Below are 15086 nucleotides of genomic sequence, written 5' to 3'. Positions count from 1 at the left end.
CGACGCCATGCAAATATACAATCTTATAAATACCCTTGGAACAACCTTTATAACTATACAACAATTCTCTTAAAACCCAAGCCTAATCCCCTAAGAAAGATGGCAAATGGTCTTGAAAATTATCGTTGGGGGTGGCGATCATGGGTTGCTCTTCTTACATTGGTTGTCATAATTTTGGGTTTACCATTGATCCTCAAGCCCGACATACCACCCTTTCTCTTGATGCTCACTCTCATGCCTTTATGGTTTGTGATTGTGTTGATCGCTTGTGATTATCATTATCATACGGTTGTACTACCGGCGCTTGAACGATTTAGGCGGGAGTATCAAGACTAGTATATGTTAGCAAGGGTGATCGTTGCTGTTGTTGTGCTTTGCAATTACATATTATCCACATTATAATTATATGAAGATGAAGATTTTGCTTCATGGGTGGGATATTTGTACTATATATGAAAATGTACGTAGCATGATATGTTTACTACATGTTGTAATGTCTTAAAAGTTTTATTTGAATAAAGCAAAGCACTAGTATTATGTTTATTATTTTTGGATTCTAGGTTTCTTTCTTTTATTTCTTTTTCGATTATTAAGATAGGGTTTATTGTTTCTTTCTTTAATTTTTGCTGATTTTACCTTGATAAATGATGTTAGGGTTCTTGACCTTAGAAAGAATTTGAACAATTAATCGTTGGTTGATTTGGATGATCGAATTGCTTCTTGGTTGATGAAAAGCATCCTTTGTTGGAGAAGAATGTTGTATAAAGAAGTATAGTCTATCACATCTATTTTTTTTTTTTTTTTTTGACAACTGCAAATGAATATCACATCTATAATAATTCAAAAATTATATGATGATATGCCAATGATAATGGTGATCGAAAAATGAAAATTTCTTAATTTTATTTTTTTTCTGCTTTGATTGGGAACTCATACCTGGTATTCTGTAAATTGTGTTAATTTTTTTTTGTTTTCTTAAACTTAATTTTGCTGATAAGTATCTTTCTTTTGTCAATGTGAAACTTCAAATACATAAAATTTCAAGAAATTATTAATTATTTATCATAGGTCTAGGTTCTCGTTTTCAACTGTAAATTGTAATTATTTATTATCCATTAGAATATGATGTTAAAAATTTTTAATGTATTTTTTTGATAGAATTTACCTCATAAAAATGTTAGAATTAAAAATAGAATATTTGAGAGTAAACAAATTTATATACTTACACTATAACATTCATAAGTGGGTTTACTAACATATGATATCAAACGCTTAAGGATAGATATAAATAATTGTTATATCATTTTTTATCCTTTTGTATTAATTAAGTTTAAATAATTTGTTCCTAACCACTATCCACCTATTGGAAATTTTTATTTTTACATGTTCATGACTTATCCTTCTTATATTGAAGATTACTAGTATTTTTACAGGCATGTGCAATAATTATTCAAATTCTAGTAAGAAGTCGGTCTATTTTGTCTACGGTCCGTCCTAATGATTAGTAAAGCATTCGTGTGAACTAAAAGTCTGTATACTAAGTTTATTTTATTTTTATATACAAAGTATATTCTTATAGTCCGGTACCTTAAAAATTTAAACTACAAAACATTAATTCTTTTTAAGCTGTGAATTTTGAATAGAGTACAAAAAATTAAAGGTGTCACAAGTCGTAAGTAATAACTTCTTTTAATGTTTTCTTGTGTATTTTTAAAACAACTTATATTTGTCAAAAGAAAGAAAAAAAAAAGGTCCTTATTAAGATAAAGAGTAAATATACTGCGTATCTAGCTATCTATGATGAATCAGTTAGTCCATAATTTAATGACAAAAGTTTCTTTATTGTTTTCCACATAGTAAACATCTATGTATAAAAAAAGGGGTTGTTGAAAAAAATTGACATAAAAATAAAAGAAACTGTTATACATAACCCTTAGAGCTACATATAAGCATTAAATACATACTAAAAATCGTATAAATTTAGAAAATCATCAAAATTAAATATTAATTAGACTGATTTACGTGTGTTTTTGTCATAAATTCCTAATTTTATACTATTTTTATACATGGCATGAGTATTGGTACATAATAAATAGTGTAAGAAGATACCAGGATTTTCTTTAAAGTGTTTTGATGTATTTGAGAAGCCCTTTATACTCTACCTATGAATAAAAAGTTTAAGATGGAAACATATTCACAAATTAGGAATTGTTGAGAAAATCAAAACAGTATTTAATTATTGGATTAAATAGAAATTTTATCTTTGATTTTGGTAATGTATGCAAGCATGTATGTGTAGATATATCCAATTGAAGATGGATATGGTACAAACACAGATACATTGCATGCAAGATTGCTGAGATTCGAAATATTAGTATAGTTCTATGCTTACGTACGTTGAATAATTTGTTTGAATTTACATTTGTAAGAAATAAAAATTAAAACATTACTTGTATTTCGACTCAACTGGAGATCAAACCCAGAATCTCAGGTTTCGTAGACCAGCGCCTTATCCATTGGGCCATTGAGTCAACTTATTATAATTGGAGCAGTAAACACTTAAAACAAATTACTGCAGGCTTTAGCATTTTTGTCAACAAAGAAATACAAAGGAAGATCTAAAAACAGCTTTAATTCTTAAGGAATCCGGTAAATTTCACGTTTGATTTTTATTCTCAATTTAAATTTCATAATTAAGTAGTAATTTTGAGCACCCATTTCCTTACAAAGAGTTAAATGTATATTTTTGTTGCCTTTATTGTGCATTGACTTGAATGTCAATCAAATCGTTTCAGGAGTATAAGCATATGATCCTTCAATTTCATGACATTGAATCCGCAGAAAGCTTTCTACGTTCGTAATGCACCATCACCTTTCCTTTTACACTCCATACTATATCATTCTGTTCAGTTTCTGGGAACGGCGAAATCAACTCCAACTCAAAATTCCTCAGTAGATAGCTCCATACAGCCTTAACCATCAAATACGCAAAAGGTTGTCCAAGGCAACTATGCTTACCTCCTCCAAACGACAAGAAAGAGAACGGCCCTGCTAATCGATCCTCGTTCCTTTTCGGGAGTAAACCTATCAGGATCATAATCATTTGGCTTCTTGTAAATATGAGGAAGCCGATTTGAGAAGAATGGTGAGGCTGCAATTATATGGCCTTTAGGGATATCGTACTTTGTACCATCTCGACGACTAGTCATAGTAAAATCGGTATGAGATTGGCGTAGTAAAAATGCATTTGGAGGGTGAAGCCTTAGGCTTTCCTTGATGCATCGATACAACAATTGCATTTCCAATAAAACATCATAATTAACTTTGTTTCCATGTTTTTTCATCAATTCTTTCTGTTCTGCCTTAGCTGTAAACCAATGTTGCTTATAATGAAGAAGAAAAACTCCTGTCCAAATAGATGTAGCTGCACCGGTGTGTTGACCGCCATAGAGCGCAGTAACAAGCAAGCCAGTGACCTCTCCCACACTCGTGGCTCGGCCATCTTTGTACTTTGAGTCAATGAGGCATTGTAACATGTCATCCTTGGTTTTGTGAGATGATTGTCGAGAGGCTATGATGTTTGAGAAAACCTCGTCGAGCTTCTTTCGAGCTTTGTCACGACGATTGTGAGGTGGGATAGGCAAATAAGGGAACAGGGTAGTAAGAGGTACCATTGCAACATTGATCTCCTTAATAAGGGCAATTATATCCTTGGAGAGACTGTCACGAATATCTTTACCTAAAAAACATCTACTAGCCATTAAGATGATGATATTTTCCATTTCTTGTTTCAAATCCACTTCTCCTTTCTCTTCCCACTTCGAAAAATAGTCCTGTTTATATAGTATTTGATCAATAATTAAACATCGCCATGAATTTATTAATCATTCCACGAGAATAAATTATAGATTAAAGTATATTATTTATGCTTAGATTACCATAAGTTCGTAACTGATCAAATACAATTACATCCTACATTCTGCTTTGTTTTATCTTCCTATATATCCCGTGTACAAATCTTTACATTACATACTTGGTACTCCACCTCTCCCTTATTTTTTGCCCCATTTGATTTTTCACAGTTTTTAAGACGCGTGTTTAAACGTATATATCTTAATTTCTATGTGCATAAAAATTATAAAAATTTGATATTAATGGAATATACAATGAGACGAATCTAACAAGATTCCACATGAATATATTATCACTTATACATTACGAGAATTCATGGTCAAAGTTATATAAGTTTGACCCATATATTTGCAATGGGGAAAAAATTAAAGGACGGAGGGAGTAATAAGCATTAGACCTTAAAATAAGAAATTAGAATTCAAACCCCAGTAAAATATATAACATCACTATTTGATGTGCCCGATCAACATTAAAAGATAAAAAAGACATCTATACATTTCCCAACCTTTTAAAAAATATGATAAAACACTTATGAATAGTGTGAGGACAATTATATCCTTAGAATATTTATTTACCTATGCCCTTATTGATATGATGTTAATTACATCTAAACTTTTTCTTGTGACTTGAGTGATTTAATGAATGAACTCTTAAAAATAATGTTTGGACAATTATGCCCTTTAAATGTGATAGAGTGTAAAATATATTCCTAGGGCTCAACCATCAGCTTTGTAATCCCTTATATTTTTAAATATTTTATAAATGAAATTTTATTTAATTTATAATATTTATTTGTATTTTCAGGAATTTATTTTAAAAGGTTTCAAATTATTATTTTTGCCTTGATAAACGATTTTATTATAAATGAGTTTTTATGTGTTATATTCTACAATTTATGCCCATGCAAACAAAGTCCAAACCATTTCATTAATTAAGAGACCCATTATTTATTTTCATTAGGCTCAATCTTACCTACTTACCCAATAATTTTCCTCCTATTAATACATTATTAATCCTCAAAATTTTTCCAACACAAAAAGGTTAGTTAAATTCTTTTCTCTTTATTTTATTTCTTTTTCTTTTTCCTTTATTTTTTCTTTTCCTTTCTTTTCTTTTTTTTTCTTTCTTTTTCTTTCTTTCCCTTTTCTCCGTACTTGAGCAACTGCACACCTTGTAGCTGTTGTCGCTGCCTTGCCTACCACCCCTACTCACCAAAAATCGGCGTCGACCACTGCTGGTCTGCCGGTGATCCACCAAGCTGCCACCGTGGCTGCTCCTTCCTCTCTCCCCTTGCCTTCTTGTTATTTTGCTTAAAAAAAATTTAATGCTTTGGGTTTTGGTTTGGTTGCTTGAACTTAATTTATTTAGTACCAAAAATGGATTTTGATGATTTAAAACTTATAATTTCAGATTATTATTGTTGTTTTGATTTTCAGATTATGTGATTTTAAAACCTAGGTCAGGGTTTTAATTTATTTAAATTTTAGGGTTCTTATGAGAAATTAATTTGGGGCTTTTGTCCTTATTGTATTTCTAATCATTAATTAAGCATAAAATCACGTTTTTAAGGATCGGAAGTTTTAAGGAGTTTTAATCAAATTAATATTGCTGGAAATTAGTTTGGGTATTAATTTATGAATGTTGGTTGTTTTCTAGGAGGTGATTATTCCCTAAGAAACTTTTAAGTGATTAAAAGTGGCACAAAGGGTTGTTTACACAAAGTACGTACATGTCTACTTCGTTGTAAGTAGTATCATGTTTAGGTACTAAAAGGAAATAACTTAGTTTCATGTTTAGAGAACTCTTGGATGGAAATTGTTTGGTTAAACATTGAATTTATTCATGTGCTTATATTTATGAGACATGTTGTGGTGAATTGATTATGTTTGTATGGAATATTGATACAAGCATATTTTATTGGATTGGTTTCATAATAACGTTTGATTATTGAAGGATTGGAATTGAATGGTTTAAGTGGATTGAATTTATTAATTATTTCATGAGGTTATTATTATTTTTATTATTACTCAAGCATGACTTGTTAGTATGTTGAGTAAAGGTGGATTAAGCCGAAATGGCTAGGTGGGTTGACTATGTTCAACAATTTTTGATATTTTGGATTTTAAAGAATTAAAGGTCAATTTGTGATGCAATCATCATTGTCCTAAATAAGAAGAAAAGTGAATTATATGTATGATTATTGTGTATGGTTATTTGAATGAATCGACTATTATTATTTAAATTTGTAATCATGTAATGTGAAACACGGATGGGCAATAAAAGTCTGGAGAGTGTGCACTTCTAGAGTATTAACAATTATGGGTTGGGGTACACGGTGGTAGCCCGTGGCTTTTTGAGGCTTGTTTGATCAACATGTCCTCTTTTCTTTTGGTATTTACATTTTTATTATATAATGAAAATTAGATGGGATCCTAGACTAACTTTGTGACAATGGAGTCTCGCCCATTCTTGAATCGTGCTATATTTTTATTTTAAATGGTCATTTGGGACCAAAATGATTTGCTTACTCCAATTAATTAAATTAAATTTTATGAGTCAAGTGGTGATTGGAATTGGTTAGTAAGTATGTTGTGTTGATTGAAGTATTTAAGTGAGGAGTCTTGTTTAAAGAATTCGGGATGTATGTTTATTTACTTTAAGTAATTGAGCATGCTAGGTTGAAGCGTTGTACCTTGCATGTACTCAGCTTTGCTGATTGCGTGCTTTTGTGTGTATTTTCTTTTGGTCATGGCCTTCGCCTTTCAACGACCCGATGATGATCCAATTATTACACTTGTATTATTGGGGAGTAGTATTGCATAGATTAGCTTGATGATGTAAAGTTCACGGATGTGACAAAATCAAGGGATTAGTGTGATTGAGAGTATTAATTCTTTGTGTTGAACTTATTTATGATTTATTACTTCGTTTATGTTTCCAGATTTTAAATATTGGTTTAGTTTTAAATAAGGGCCTTATATTGTTCCAGTTTGTAAGCTTTGACTTATCGATTTTCTTTATTATAATATTTTAAAGATTTAAGTTTGGATTTTCCGCTGCGAAACTTTGATAAAGCCTTAACGTTTTAACACGTGGCGATAACATGTCAATGGTTTTCCTCTATTCTATTTAAAGTAAGTGGGTTGGAAAAGGGAGAATTATTAGAGCGTTACAAGGTTAAGCTTTTGGTTGAGTTGGTCTGTTAACATGGTATCAGAGCTAGTGTGATATATAGGTCACGAGTTTGAATCTCATCCATACCTCCCTTTAAAGTGGAATATTTCGCATGGGTCTTATGCTGCATCCACATTTCAGGCCCAATGGGCTCTAATGTGAGGGGGCGTGATAAAGTATAAAACATATTATTAGGCCTCAACCATCAACTTAAGTTTTTGGTTTGGTTGTTCCTTTAACAAAATGTTTATTTAATTATTTACCCTCATTAGAGGTGTCCACCGTGCGAGTCGTGCGAGCTGGGTTAGGGTTAGGTGGGTCGCGGGTTGGGGTTTCATGACACACGGCACGACACACGTAGGGTAGGGTGGGCCGGGTCGTGGGTTGGGTCGGAGAAGTTGGACACACCAGGGTTAGGTTCGTGGGTTAGACGAGTCGTGGGTGGGTCGAGCTGGGTTTGTGGGTTAGACGGATCGTGGGTGGGTCGAGCTGGGTTTGTGGGTTAGACGGGTCATGGGTGGGTCGAGCTAGGTTCGTAGGTTAGACGGGTCAAGGTGGGTTAGTGAGTTAGGGTGGGTCGAAGGGTGGGTTAGTGGGTTAGGGTCGGGTGGGTTTGTGGGTTAGGTGGGTTAGGGTCGGGTGGGTTAGTGGGTTAGGGTCGGGTGGGTTTGTGGGTTAGGTGGGTTAGGGTCGGGTGGGTTTGTGGGTTAGGGTCGGGTGGGTTCGTGGGTTAGGGTCGGGTGGGTTGTGTGGTGTTTTAATTTTTACAAAATTAACAATTTGATGGCTTGCTCTTAATTAAGATGCCTACGTATCCTTATATTATAAAATAAGGAATCAAAGCCAGCGTAGTTCTTATATTGTACTTCTTTTGAAATTTGGGGGGGGGGGCTTGGACCTATCTTTAGAAAACTAAAATTTAATTTTGCAATTAAATTGTAATTTTCGAAAAATAAGTTGCCTACGTATCCCGAAAGAATCAAAGCCCACGTAGTTCTTAGCGTACCTGATTTAGACTTTTCTAGCCACCCATGTTTGTTGCATCATCATCCCCGGAAGCTGCATCATCCGTTGACGACTCCAATATCATCACAGGATCATCTTCATCGTCTTCGTCTTCCTTTAAACCTTGAGTTCTTCTTTCAGCTTGATCCCAATCTTTCTTACAAACACAAATTTGAATGCTTTCCGGAGTTAAGCGAGATCTTTTTTCATCTAACACTCTTCTACCTGCACTAAAAGCAGACTCGGAAGCAACAGATGAAGTGGGAACTGCAAGTATATCTTTTGCAATTCTCGCCAATATAGGAAAACTTTTTTTATGTTCTTGCCACCATTTTATAATTTGAAAGTTGTTGTTGGTCTCATGTTGATATGACAAATAATCATTAATAGCAAGTGTTGAAGAAGATGATGATGAGAATGATGTAGATGCTTTGTGTTTTTTTTCATAACTTTATCAAGAAAACCAAATCTAGAATCGGAAGTGCTAGTAGTAGTTGGTGTTGCCAAATCAAAACCATAAATAGATGCATAATGATCATAAAGGTCTCCCAAAACAGATTTGCATTTGTTAATATATTCACTAACATCATAATCGATACTTAAACTTGTATAATAAAATTCTAAAAGATTTTCCAAACCTTCAGCTTTGACACCGGGGTCAAGAATAGCAGCAATTCCATAAATGATTGGAAATTCACTAAAATAAGTATGCCACTTACGTTTCATGCTATCAAGAACGGGACGAAGTCCATCAATCTTCATATGCTCTTCGATGGTGTGAACAACTTTAACACACTCAATTATGACTAAATGAACGTTAGGCTCATAAATATAAGAGAAAATATGAGTTGCACTATCAAAAGCATTTAAAACATCACGAACAACAGAAGCATTAGTCCAATGACTTTCGGTTATTAACTCAGTAGGATCAACACGAGTCTCATTGTAAAGTTGGGTCAAAATATCACGATACTTTATAGCATCACTCAACAACTTGAAAGAAGAATTCCAACGGGTAGGGGTATCAATAGACCATTGTCTTTTCTTAATACCTCTCTCTTTACACATAGCTATGTACTTTCTTCTAACTGACTGAGTAATCCTAATCCATTTTATAACTGTTCTAATTGGGTTTAGCAATGGTTGCAACTCAGCGAGACCCTCTTGAACAGACAAATTCAAAATATGAGCACAACATCTAACATGCAAGAGACTACCACCCAACAACAAATTCAACTCGGAGTCATTTTTCAAATAGTCAATACACTTTGTGTTTGCAGTTGCATTATCAAGAGACAAAGAAAAAACTTTATTATTCAAGTGAAATTCTTTTAAACAATCCAAAATACGAACTTTGATGTTAAAACCGGTATGCCTTTCTTCCATAGCTTGAAAACATAGTATACGTTTTTGAATAAACCAATCATCATCCACCCAATGAGCAGTAATGCAAAGAAAAGGTTCGCCAAAACTAGAAGTCCATGTATCACTTGTAAAACTAACACGACCATCAAAAGTACGAAATAATTCAATCAAACCACTCCTATACTTATAATAAGAAGTTTGTGTATAACGTCTTAGGGTATTTCGGGGGACACGAGTAAATGCAGGTTGTAATGCAACTTTATTAAAATGCTCAACGTTTGCATTTTCACCGTAACTAAAAGGGTATTCATTAGCAATACCTAAAGTACTCATTTCATCAATCATTCTATCATTATTATAAATGAAAGGTGTACCTCCGCCGGGTTGGTTCATGTATCCACCCAATTGTGTTTGGACGCCACCCCCCGAAGGACGGGGGCCATTTTCGAACAAGTCGTGTTTATTTTGCAAATGCCGACTCAAGGTTCCGGTTCCATCTCCCGTTTTCCAATTATATGACTTGACATTTGCACCTAGCGCCTTGCAAACTAGGCATGTACACGTGAACCTCTTTGGTTGACCAGGTTGCCATCCCGGGGGTGTGACCTCAACTCGTTCAAAATGTTTCCACACCCAAGAAAAATGTGCTCGACCTCTACTTTCACCGCCACCACCTTTCATAAATCAAATTATTAAAATTAATTTTTAAATGCTATTCATGAAAATAAGCTTTTAAATTTTAAATATTTTAATTATACTTATTTAAACGCATTTTCATGGTAATTAACTAATTGTAAATCATAGAAAATTGGAAACTAAACTAACTTTATAATCATTAATAATAGTTTTTTTAAATATTCATAACAATAAAAATTTAATTAGAAATTACCTTGAGATGAAGGTTGAGATGTTGGTTGCGATGGAGGTGGCATAGTTGAACTTGATGATTGGTGGGACTCGTGGGAGAAATGTTGTGGTGGAGACGTTTGAATATTTTGCCTATCTCCTAAACCATAATCTCCATATTCATTGACAAATTGGTTTAAATTTTCCGTATTAATTTCATACGAAAAATTTGCACCACCACTCCTTTGGCTACCACTTCGACCACCACTTTGACTCCTTCCCATTCCTCCTCTTGAGCTCATTTTTTTTTTGTATGATTACTAATTATAATATGGAGAAGAACTTTTTTTTTTTAGAATCTTAAGAATACTAATAATAATATTAAGGAGATTTTTTTTAACAAAAATATAACTCTATATAACACTTGAGAATTTGAGAACAATAAGAATTTTTAAGTAAGAGAGAAAGAAAGCTTGAATTTGTGTGGAAATTTGAGTGAAATGGAATTGGTATTTATAGGAAAAATAGAATGGATGATCATACACTTAAAAAACTAGCCGTTAGATACAAAAAACTAGCCGTTAGATACAAAAAACTAGCCGTTTTTTTTTTAAAAAATGGATGTTAGGCCGTGCGGGCCGTGCGGGTCGTGCGAATTGTGCGGGCCGTGCGGGTTGTGCCGGCCGTGCGGGTTGGGTGGGTCATGCGTGCGGGTTAGGTGGGTTGGCTCGTGCGGGTTGGGTGGGTCATTCGTGCGGGTGGGCCGTGCGGGCTGGGTTGTGCCAGGTGGGTCGGGTTAGGTGGGTTCACGGGCTAGGTGTGTCGAATTAAATGAGTCAAAACGGGTTGTGCGATTTGGGTCGAATCAAACGGGTTAAACTGAGCTGGGTTGAAATGGGTTGTGTCGAAAATTTTGGACCCACGACACAACCCGGATTAAATCCGAGCTGTGCCGGGCTGTGCCGGATTGAAACCGGGTCGGACCCACGTGACCCACCAGCCGTGCGAGTTAGGGTGGGCTGGGTCCAACCCGGCCCACTGGCCACCTCTAACCCTCATTAATGTTAAATGTCTTATTTTTAGAACTCCTAAGAACAGTATGTGGACATTTATACCGATAAAAATATTTTCCCTGTTTAATGTTGCTAACAATTGAAAGGGCTCTCTAAACATGCACTACATGGCTAGCTATGGCGCGTGCATATCACGCGTTAACCGCCCTAGTCTCATTAATAGTATCACAAAAGTAGTTAAAGCTTCAAACTTATCTTGGTGATAACAAGATGATATTATAGACATTTACTTTTAACCCAATTATTAGTACTTCGTATCACCTTAAGATGGGCAGCCAAACATCAAGCAATTACTTATCACCTAAGCGCATGACATCAGATTTTCCTTCTAAATAAGCTATAACAGGGGCATATCCCGGATTCTCGACTAATTTGTGTACTTTGCAAATAGTTAAAAACATTATTCTATTAATTGAGATTTGTTATTAAACCCTAAAATTTTCTCTATTCTCTCTCTTTAAACCTAGCCACCATAGGAAAACTTAGGGGCTGCTATTGATTTTTATCGATGGTAAGCCCCAAATTCTTTCTTGATTTAATGTTTTTAGCCAATAAAAATCACCAACAGTACAGTGATTATAGTCAGTCCCTCCGTGTAGGGTTTTTGTCAGTCTCTCCATGTAGGGTTTAGTATAGTTTGTTTTTAGTGTGTGCAGGGATACAAATTTGGAAGATTCGTCTAACAAACGGGTCTGTTGGTATAGGGGTGCAGATTTAGAAGATTCGTCTTGCAAATTTGCAGATCTTGATGACCAAAAAAGTTTTATCACTTTTGCGACTATACATTAATGGAGCTCCGTCAAAAACGATGTAAAGACATCTAAAATTATCCAGGAGCAGTTCAGAAGCGATGCCATTAGTTTATGGGTGTTTAATTCTTGTATTGAGAATTTAGCTCTCATAAAGGATGATTGTAAGTGCCAAATGACTATTATTATTTAATGAAATCTCCCCTCACTATTCCAGTAAATATATATATATATATATATATATATATATATATATATATATATATATATATATATATATATATATATATATATATATTGAGATCTATTTCAATGTGTCTGTTAAAAATATTTGTTTTTTTTTTTACTATTTTTAACAATATGAAGTGAAGATATCATAGTCCAATGGTTTACACCTAAGACCATGCAAAAAGCAATTATATGCTGCATGTTTTAATCCGAACTCGATTTAAATGCAAGCTTTAAATTAGTCAGTTTTTACTAATATTCTAAGATCGCTCTACAAAATCAAGTTTCAATTCATGTAGAATGAAATGTATTTTTATTTTATATACACATTGACAGATCCAGGAATTTAGTAAGGGGACATTAGTAATAGATACTCCCTCCGTCCCATAATAGATGAGACGTTATGGGACGTTGGACGTTTTTTACTATTCATGCATTAGCTTTGACCGTAATTTTTTACTAACATAACAAAAACATATTTTATCATAAAATATGTTGTTAGATAGGTATTAATATAAAGATTCATAATATAATTTTTAAAATAATTTTTATTAATATTTAACTATATAAAAATAAACTCAAACTTGTGTATTGACATGTGTGCAATGTTGACTGTGTCATGTAATACGAGACAAAGGGAGTACAATATATATACACTCAATAGAAAAATTGTTACGTACGTATTAATTAAGATTACTTTGACTCTACACATTTTATTAGCTTTATATTAATCTTGTGAATGATCCATAATTCAAGTTCATCAGATGATTAATTTCAGATTAAATACAAATTAAAAATGCTAAGAATACATGGTTCAATTATACAAATCTTGTTAGATTTGCTCGTTTATTTTAATTACGAAGCTTAGAAAAAATAACTATCGAGATTAATAAAAAAAAAATGCTAAGGATAGAATGTAGCAAAATTACCTGTACTTCCTCGAGCATGGCATCAGCATATCCTCTAAGATTATCGATACGTAGCGCATCCTCGAAGAAGTGAAACTGCTCTTGGCGCACAGAATACACGGCATCGTAGACCACCCCAGGTCCGAATATAGGCACGGTGAATTGATACACCTCTCGCTGACTGAGCTCAGTCTCACCAGCCTTAAAGAAGTGAGCAGATACGTCGGGTTCGAGTAGGAAGGTAATATTCTTGTACACCGCATTCATGGTAAATACACTTCCTAGGGTTTGATACTCCTCATTAAGCATCTCCACGGGGTTCGATAGAAACCGAACCACCCCGCGGATTAGCGGTAGCCGCCCTTTCACCACTGGTGGTGGGCGTTTGCTACTCCTAAAGAGAGTTTTGGGTGCCCATTTTATCATTAGTTTTGTTGCTACAATAGTTGTTAAAATAAAAAGCACTACGTTGAACAATTGCAGCTTGTTGTTCATTATTTCTATCATCATTTTCATTTGGTTATTGAATACAGAGTAATTGTTAAGTGCATGGTACTATATATTTTCCTCTAATCAATTACGTAGAAAAATGATAAAAAAGAAATTAATAAATAAATATGCAACTAGTGTTCACCATAACGTGCGCGTTTATTCCTTAAGGATAGCATAATATACATTTGTTAATTAATTATGTACCATTCGCACGTAGAGTTGACTAGACAATCTTTTAATTTCTAATAAACACCGATCATATCGATCTATAACAAGCTAATATTAATTTAATACAAATATTTTAATATTCTAATATTTTCATCTTGATAACGAGGATCCGCAGGGCATTAGATAACTAAATATTTCCTAATTAAAAGGGATGTATACTAAAATTATACAACAATTAGTGTAACTAAAGCTTATACGGAGTAAAAATTTAATATTCTTCTCTTAATCATGTTATCTAATGCCTTTGGAGTAGTATATGTTCATTAGCTTTTGTCTTCTAAGAAAGTAATATGACAAATAATTTGCGTAAGTCAAACGTGGTTAAGGTGTATAATTACGAGCACCACTTTAAGTACAATGTCAGTAGCACAAAAAAATTTGCGTTAGTCAAACGTGCTTAAGGTGTTTAATTAGGACCACCACTTTAATTAATTAATAAACTCACATGCAATCTTCATCCTTAAAGATTAAAACGCCTATGATCTTGCGTTTGTTCCGGGTTTTGAGTAAGGACCCATCTATCTTCTACTTCCTCTGTTATTTTTTACTTGACTATTTACTTGATTTTAATACTATTCATTTTCCCTTCTTTAACTGTCTTTTGTAAGTTATATCTAAGGAAAAAATAGTTTTATGGGATCTTTTTAGAATCCCCTCAATTTATACTATCATAAAATCTAATTTTTATAATTTTAAATTATTGGCAATTAAAGCTATTGATGGTAATTAGTCAATCTCAATATCATTTGCAAAGTTTATAACCACTGTGTTAATTTCGCCAGGCCACTACGTAGCTTACACTCATTAAATCTTCCTAAAATTGATTGATCTAAGTAGTTTGAATTCTTTCTCCGGAGGAGGTCTATTTTGTCATTTTTCAAAAAAGGCACCATAACATGCAGACATGGCATGTTATGGTTGGTCCATTTTTCATTTATTTTTAAAAGGCAAAATGTACTATACATGTATGTATAGTTGTAAATACATGTACTTTAAAAAAATACATAATTACAGTATTTAAAAGTCTATTTAAATTTTTTTAAATCATTTTCGAAAATTAAATTATAATTGAAATTTAGAAAATTAAAAATTTATCATTGTTCATC

The 15086-nt window shown here is 33.4% G+C and overlaps 1 pseudogene; it reads right to left on the bottom strand.

The window, feature by feature from the left end:
- Positions 1-2580: 2580 nt before the first annotated feature.
- LOC110728824 lies at positions 2581-13770 on the bottom strand (annotated as a pseudogene).
- Between the last annotated feature and the right edge of the window lie 1316 nt (positions 13771-15086).

Source organism: Chenopodium quinoa, unplaced genomic scaffold (assembly GCF_001683475.1).
Source record: "Chenopodium quinoa cultivar QQ74 unplaced genomic scaffold, ASM168347v1, whole genome shotgun sequence".
Taxonomy (NCBI): domain Eukaryota; kingdom Viridiplantae; phylum Streptophyta; class Magnoliopsida; order Caryophyllales; family Amaranthaceae; genus Chenopodium; species Chenopodium quinoa.
The sequence above is the reverse complement of the archived record's forward strand: the minus strand, read 5'-3'. Positions and strand labels throughout refer to the sequence as shown.